At 40.9% G+C, this 7,609-nt stretch overlaps 1 long non-coding RNA gene across 2 annotated transcripts; it reads right to left on the bottom strand.

The window, feature by feature from the left end:
* Positions 1-3,185: 3,185 nt before the first annotated feature.
* LOC128808970 (uncharacterized) lies at positions 3,186-7,302 on the bottom strand. 2 transcript variants are annotated; one of them, XR_008437587.1, is made up of 3 exons: positions 6,997-7,302; positions 4,588-4,783; positions 3,186-3,712 (listed from the first exon to the last, which is right to left on the bottom strand). It is a non-coding gene; the product is annotated as an uncharacterized LOC128808970 (long non-coding RNA). The 2 variants fall into 2 exon arrangements; XR_008437586.1 differs by lacking the exon at positions 6,997-7,302 and adding an exon at positions 5,867-6,962.
* Positions 7,303-7,609: the final 307 nt, after the last annotated feature.

The raw sequence follows: 7,609 nt of genomic DNA, 5'->3' as shown, positions 1-7,609 counted from the left end.
GGTGTTTCTGAGCAACCTTGGGTTTAACAATCTTGCAATTCACTAACTATCTGACAATTGTATTAGTCTGCAATAAGAAAACTTCCAATTTCCAGCTGTACCTAGGAGAGAAAAGTAGCAGTGATTCCAGCCAGTGCTCATGGATTTCATGTTTACACGTGGTTAGTGGAAACTGCCCTCTAGGAAAGATAAGTCTTCACCTTTTTGCACTATTTCATAACCAGTGGGGGACAAACATGTCCTGAATAGAACTTTTTCAGCTTAGTGATTGCAGAACTCACTTCTTCATACTTGATCTGTCATCTAACTATGTCTGAATTTTTTTTTCTTTAACTGATGCCATAAAATTTACTGCCCATTAAGTTTCTTTATGAATGAGCTCTGCTTCCCTCAAAGAAAAATGTGTAAATATACACACCCTAATTTACAGTTTTGCCAAATATTTCATGTTCCTAACCAGCCAGCTTTGACCAGTTAATGAAACTGCTGGTCTCTGATGCAGATTTATTCAAAGAAAGCAGTCTAGTGAAATGCAAAGACAAAGCCCAGCAGCAGTGCTGCATGAATTAGTAGTGTTAAACCTCCTTTAACCTCCATCTGTGTTCTCTTTCAGCTCTGAAAGATATTTATTTAGTGGAAAGAAAAAAAAAAAAAAGTCAGCTTTTGGTGCTGGCATCTAGCAAGACTTCAGTCAGGGTTCTAGATTTCTCCTGCCAGTGATAGAGGTTATGATGTGACATTTGTGGTAAACTCAGTGGTTCTCCCACCTTATGAATTAAAATAGAGAGATAATTGTAGTTGCAGAGTTTGAGATGTTTTCCCTGGTTTTATTATTTGTCTTTTATTTATAGTATTTTATTTGTTTAATCTGATTTAGCTGCCTAATGAACTCGTTAAAAGTTGTAAAACATTGCAGGATTTCTTAATGGCAATGGTGAGGAAAATGGACAATGGGAATGAGAGAGAGGAGGACTTTGAGGAGAAATCCTCCTCCTCTTGAAGGACAACTAAAAACAGAACCTCTAAGCACAATTTTTTTTTTTTTGCCAATTCTAAAACTTTAGCTTTTAGGTGTCAGAACTCTCTTTTCTATAAAAAATTTCCTAACATTTAATAATACTACTGTAGCATAAATTAATCTGGGTTATCATTCCTATAATAAGTGGAATACAGTCAAAGATTTATTTATGTATGTCAAATTCATGGTCTCTTATATACATGAGGCTATAAAGCCTTCTATGGCAGGTGATAGAAACCTTCATTGTTAATATTAGAACTAAAAAAAATATAAAATAAATTGTGATGCCAGCTCCCCCTCCCAAAGATGATCTTCCCCAGAGATGAGCCCTTTTTGGTGACACAGGGTTTCTGTGGCTGAGGCTGGACCATGGGCAGGTCACTCACCCCTGTTCTTTGCGAGTGCTCTCAGATTGTGTCAGAATGCTTGGTGGTGCAGTTGGTGTGAACTGCTCCCTGTGATCTCTGCAATCTGGGATGTTTCAGCTGCTGCTATTCCCAGCCCTTCATGAAACCTTGCAGTGGGGGAAGGCATCCACTGCCTAAAGTCCATTCAGGTTAACAGCTGTGTCAGCCTCACAAACTGTTCAGTCTTAGCCTCTCTGCCTGGGGTTCCACATTTTTTTGAAAACTATGTGCCTAAGTGGTATTCATGGGTTTTGTGTATTTTCCCACTGCACCATCAAGCTTCAGTGTCTCCTAAATTCTGGCCTAAAACCTGGGGAAGCTTTGCCCTATTGTAGCAGGGCATCCCCGATGGGGTAATAATTAGCATTGACTCCATGATTCCAGAAGGTTGATCAATCCCTTTATTATACTATACTACACTTATTAAGAAAAACTCATTGCTCTTACAGACAGTGTCATATAGACAGACCAGACTGGTCCTTGAATCCAAAACACCATCACCATTGGCCAATTAAGAAATCACCCTTTGTTAAACAAATCTCCATAACACATTCCACACGTGCACAACAAACAAGTGCAGCAAGTGAAGATAAGAATTGTTTCTCATTCTTTTCTCTGCTCTTGTCACAGCCTTCCCCAGGACAATGCCTAGGAAAGTTGTGCCTGCTCTCTGTGGCCAGAGAGCAGTGGCCACATTGCCCTTTTGTTTTTTTAATTTCTTCTTAGCTTGTGGAGGAACACCTGCTGTCTTAGGAGACCCCATGTGTGGATTGGAGTGGCTGTATTGCTATAAAGGAATCCATAATTCAGCTCCTTATCCAATAAACAAAGCAAGGAAATACAAGATGTGTTCAGTTTGGCAATGTTCTCTAACAGGGATAGAACCGGATCTGATCTGGTATGAAAGATTCTCTCTTTATAGTTCATGAAGATGGATATGAATTATGTGATGTCTTATGTCTTGATTTAGGGTATTTATTAAATCTGGCTTAAAGGTTGAAAGTAAATGTTTCAGTTCTTTTCTAAAAGCTTAGGTTTTGAGCTACAGGAAAGTGTGGGAGTTTTTCCCCTTTCTGGCTGTGTTGCTTAGTTTTGTTTTTAAAAGCATGACAGATTTACTAGTTTCAAAAAGTTTTGTTAATATCCTACAGGGTTGTGAACAGAATTTTGTATTACTTTTTTTCTAAATTAGTCCACAGATTCTTTCTTTTTTACTGGAAGCGTATATGTTTTTGACTGGTTTCTTTTTATTTCACTCTAAGAATGTCAAGAATTTAGAAGTAACACAGCATTAGAAGTACCACAGCATTAGAATGAACTCTGAATTACAATGGTAATCAAATAATATATTTATTTTTTAATTTAAATAACAAATTATTTTTTCTACAAAAAAAGCCTTTCTGTGCAACAACTTGGAGGGAAAGGAAAACATATTTCGTTTCTAGGCAAAGTCTTTAAAGTCAGATTAGAGACTAATGCTTTTCACTTTTTTTGAAAGGAAAGAAATTAATATTTCTCAAGGAGTTGTTAATTCTATTTATATTGATGTTGCCCAAAGGTAATGGTTTTTAAGGAAATAATGTGATTATTGTAGTCATATTTGTGTCTCCACATTTTTTTTAAAAACATGATTTGTATAAATTGGTATCTTCTTTATGGTAGACATGAATTAGTTTGAAATATTTTCTGCTCCCTATTGTCCAAATATTCTCTAGCCTTTGACCAACAATTGATGTTTTGTCTCTCTGTGACAGTGATGGAGATAAAATTTGAATCTGTGAACTAATGGAAGCTATTTGCTGCACATACTCTCACTGCAGCAAAGAAAGAATCTTTTCTTGCTGCTGGATTGGCATGTGTTACCTCATTTAAACAAAACAAAATAATGCAGCATTGCTGGGTTGTAGAGATATTCCTGGGCTCTTTTACTAGACACAGTGAAGTGGAAAACAAACTTTAATGAAGGAAGCTGGTGGTGCTTTACTTTTACTCCTCCTTTTCTGTTTGTCACAACCATTAATTTCATTTGCTTTAAGAAAATAACAAAAACAACAAACACCTCCCCCCAAATCAAGGGAAGTTATTTCCTACAACTCTGAATAACAAAGAAAGGAAAAAAAAAAAAAGGTCCAGGAGGACTGGCTCACTTTTAGAACAATTTTCTTAGGGGTTTGGTAATTTTTTTGCCCTTGAAGGTTTAGGGACATGAAACTTTTCTGTTCAGGCCTTGTAAAAAGGACCTTGAAATGGAACTTTCAAGATGGTACATGATATCAGTTTGACTTTTCTGAAAAATAGAAAAAATCTAAGTTGCTAGGAGAGTAAGACAATTATTGCCTATTTCACAAGTTCTTCTCTTTGCCACAAACTGGCCATAAAACATGTTCCCAAACAGATATCCTATTTCAAAACACCAAACTCACTGTATTGCTGTATGATGAGTGTTTCCAGCGCCATTTAATTATTAGAATGTGTCAGAGTGCACTTACAAGCATGAAAACTTCTACTGATAGAAACGGTAAATAATGAGCTTGTTCAGAGTTTGCACAGCAAACAATAGGTCCTGATTAATGAAAATCCCAATGGAAATAACTCCCAAATTAAGCCTACCTGTTTTTCCTATAATCAAAATTTGCAACTGGAATTAGTACTGCTCTTAACAGCTAGCAGTGTGTTCTGCAGCCTGGTATCACTGAGTTATATTTCACAGTAATATTATTTGACTGATGAGTCATCCTCAAAACACAGCATTGCATTGAAATAATGCTTGGAATCTGATAGATAAATCTAAGTTAAAACTGGTGGAAATTGATTGAGCTGCAGGAAGAATTACATTGAAACATGTTTGGGTTTTTTTTTTTCCCCCAAGTCTTTTACAGCAAGAAGCAAAAGAAATTAGTATCACCAGGAAATAAACATCAGATTAGATGTTTCTCTTTAGTCCTACCTGTGGTCCTTCCTTCCCCTTAGAGCAAAAACCAAAGCATAGAGTCACAGGTGAACACTTAATACTAAATGTATCATTTTCATTGCACCTTGTTTTTTCCCTTTGCTTTCAGGTTGTTTTCCTATCTTTTCCCAAAAACCTCCACCTTCAGTCTACCCTTTCCGCTTTCAATTTTACTGCAAAAGGTTACAATGTTGTTTTTGTGGCTTGCTTACCATACAAATCAGTATGTGAATCCTGGTTCTGCGTCATTTCTTCCTGAGAGACTTGAGCTGAGAAGTCCAGATGCAGGAGGAGGACCCACCAAAAACTGACATCAGTTCTCAGATTTAAAAACTTTGTTTCTGAAACATTTGCAGCAGAACCTTCTAGCACCCTGGTGAAAGACACAGAAGCTTGTTGAGGCAGGCCCTGCAGGGGAAAGCGTGAGGTTGCTGTAAATAACAGAAGCCTTGGGCAGAATTTCTGTTGCTAAAATAATAGTATTTTTTACAATCTACAGAGAAACAATGTCTGCTGTGATTCCCACACTTTACAGTCTATATTGCACGTTTTTATCAACAACTAGGTAGAAACACCATCCTAGTAACATTTAGTGAAATTTGTGTTTAGCACAGTGCTGTTCATAGATGTCAGACTGCAGTTGCCTGAAGATGTATGTCAGCTACACTATTCTGTTGATGGCTGAAGATTTCATCTCTCCTAGTCCGAATGTTTTTTGGCAAGAGGCCAGTGGAATGTAATCCTATAGAGGAAATTATCTAACAAAACCAAGGCCATAAAACTGGGTAGGTGAAAATGAGCAACTGAGATGTTCTGAGGAAGAGGTGTGGTAAATATAAACAGATTGCGCTTTACTCTTAAACCCATGTGTTCTTGTAACTTTTTTGAACTGTGTAGGTTCAATGGGATAAAATAGGACTCCTGAATATCTTTTATTCATGAAATTTCCATTGTAAAGCCACCCTGCAGGGGACTTTATAATTTAAATATGTGGTGTTTAGTATTTCAATAACAGTAAGAATTCCAAAAGTTTTCTTGAGCTCACACGTTCTGTTCTAGACTCCAGGACCCAGTCACGTTTTTAAAGAAGATTTCTGTGGGGCAGAAAAGACTGTTCCAGCGATTATAAAGCAAATAGCATAAAGAACAGGAAGGTAAACTGGAATACCTACATAGGGCAATTCAGCTGCATGTTTCTTTAGATGATCATGAAGTTTTGCTGCCTGGTGGTTATTATTCTGTGAGTGAACATGCTGTGTGTTGAACATAGAGAGGTGAATAGAAATTCATGCCCTCTCCTGTCTTGAACTGTATAAAAGTAGGTGATTTTATTTTAAAAAAAGTATATTCCTTAGTGTGCAGGCTACTTAAGAGAAAAAAAGGAATAAACAATTCAGTGTTTTTCTTTTTATTAGTAATTTGAAGCTTATGCTTTGAAATATTCTCCTCCGCAGTTCTAAAACCTGGAGTTCAACCCGAGTCGAGGCATACCTAGAAATTTATGAATTCCAAATGGGGTGATCTCCACTTGCTAGTATCATACTGGTTTTTGAAGAAACTCTTGGCTCTCATCCAAGGCTTCCTCTCAGGGCTTCCTTCTCTATTCCTGTGATAACTTCTTATAAGCATGTCTCTTTATTTTGTAAACAAAAGGAAAGTCTTTTGGAAGTAGCAATATGTTGGTGCAGGAGTGCTGGTGTGGAGCTCCCGTGCAAACCCATGAATTGCTGCCTCCCATCTCGTGTGGAACAGCAAAAGATCATGGCAATGTATGGAAAACCTGAGCTTTATTGAACTTTAAGACTTGTAAAAGCTACAACTAACGGCGGGAAATACTAGGACCCCATTGCCCAACAACCGTCAACTTTCTTAAACTTGAAAAATACGACTTCCAAGTAAAAACTTTCCTAAAAACAATGACTAAAGATGAGGGGCTTTAGCACAGCTATGCTCGGGAACGTCCCCGTGCCTGGTGTTGGCACTGGTCATGCATTCCCTCCCACGTGCCACTAGCCCAGAGCGGGGCTGGAGCCTGAGAGACATGCTCGAGGGGAGAAGCGGATTCTCCTCCTCTTCCAAACGCCACATCTGGCTCCTCTCTCTCGGCAGTGCCTTGTGCGCAGAGGGGTGCTGCAGACACAGCTCCATCAGGCCACGGTTGTTCCTGAGCAGCTGTGGCAGCGGCGGCCCTGGCAGCAATTCCCTGCGGAAGCTGAGGGGCTGCAAGACACAGAACGAGGAGGGCAGGGCATGAGTCCCGTGGCCCTGGCAGCAATTCCCTGTGGAGGCTGAGGGGCTGCAAGACACAGAACGAGGAGGGCAGGGCATGAGCCCCGTGGCTCTGGCTGCGGCCTCTGCGGGAGAGCCTGGCTGGGCTGGCCCAGGCAGAGGCTGCAGGAGCAAGAGGTGTGCCCGCGGCTCCCTGGGGCTCAGTGTGGGCCCCATTGCTGCCCAGGGGCTGAGGGAGCTCAGCCTCGGGGCCCTGGCCACAGGTCTGGGCAGGAGGCCCAGGAGCCCCGGGCATGCCCAGCTTTGCTGCCCCGTGCCAGCTCTCGGGCCTTGCCCGTCACCACCTTGGCCCACGGCTTTGTGGGCTCCACCTGCCCGAGCCCGTCCCTCACCTCTCCCCAGCTTCTCCTGAGCCTCCTGCCAAGCTAGTGTTGCAGGAACATGGCACTTAGCAGCATGTTCAGGGCTGAGCAGCTGCAGGGGGTGAGCTGCTGACCTGCCGGCAGCAAAGGAGGCTGTGCCATTGAGTGCTGCTCAACCCTTAGGACATTCAGAGGGGCTCCTCTCCTGATTCTTTCTATCCGTCCATTAAAGAAGAAAGCAGCAGCTCAGGAAAGACCTGCTGGTTCATGTCACAGACAGCTGGTGCAAGAGGAAAGGTCAAGAAATAGAGCAGGAAAAAGACTGAGGCTGGAAAGTAGAAGGTGATTTGTTCTGGAAGAGCTTTTCAGGAAGCACAGCCTTTCCTTTGAAGATGCACTTGGAGCAGCACACGCAAGGCACTTCTAGGCTAGGCTGGGGCGTCTGTGGCGGCAGGACAACCTGCAGGCCACCTCCAGCCCTAGATCCCTCAAAGCAGAGGGAGAATGGAACTCCAAAATAACAGAAATTGTGTGTTAGTTCTACGATGTTATACATGCATAGAGAATAACTGCAGAAAGAGAATGAGCATATGTAGTCAGCTGACACATTTCTTAAGACATTTTTTAGGTGCAGAACATACAC

This window comes from Vidua macroura, chromosome 6 (assembly GCF_024509145.1).
Source record: "Vidua macroura isolate BioBank_ID:100142 chromosome 6, ASM2450914v1, whole genome shotgun sequence".
NCBI classification, from domain to species: domain Eukaryota; kingdom Metazoa; phylum Chordata; class Aves; order Passeriformes; family Viduidae; genus Vidua; species Vidua macroura.
Note: the sequence above shows the minus strand (reverse complement) of the source record. Positions and strands in the feature narration are given on the sequence as shown.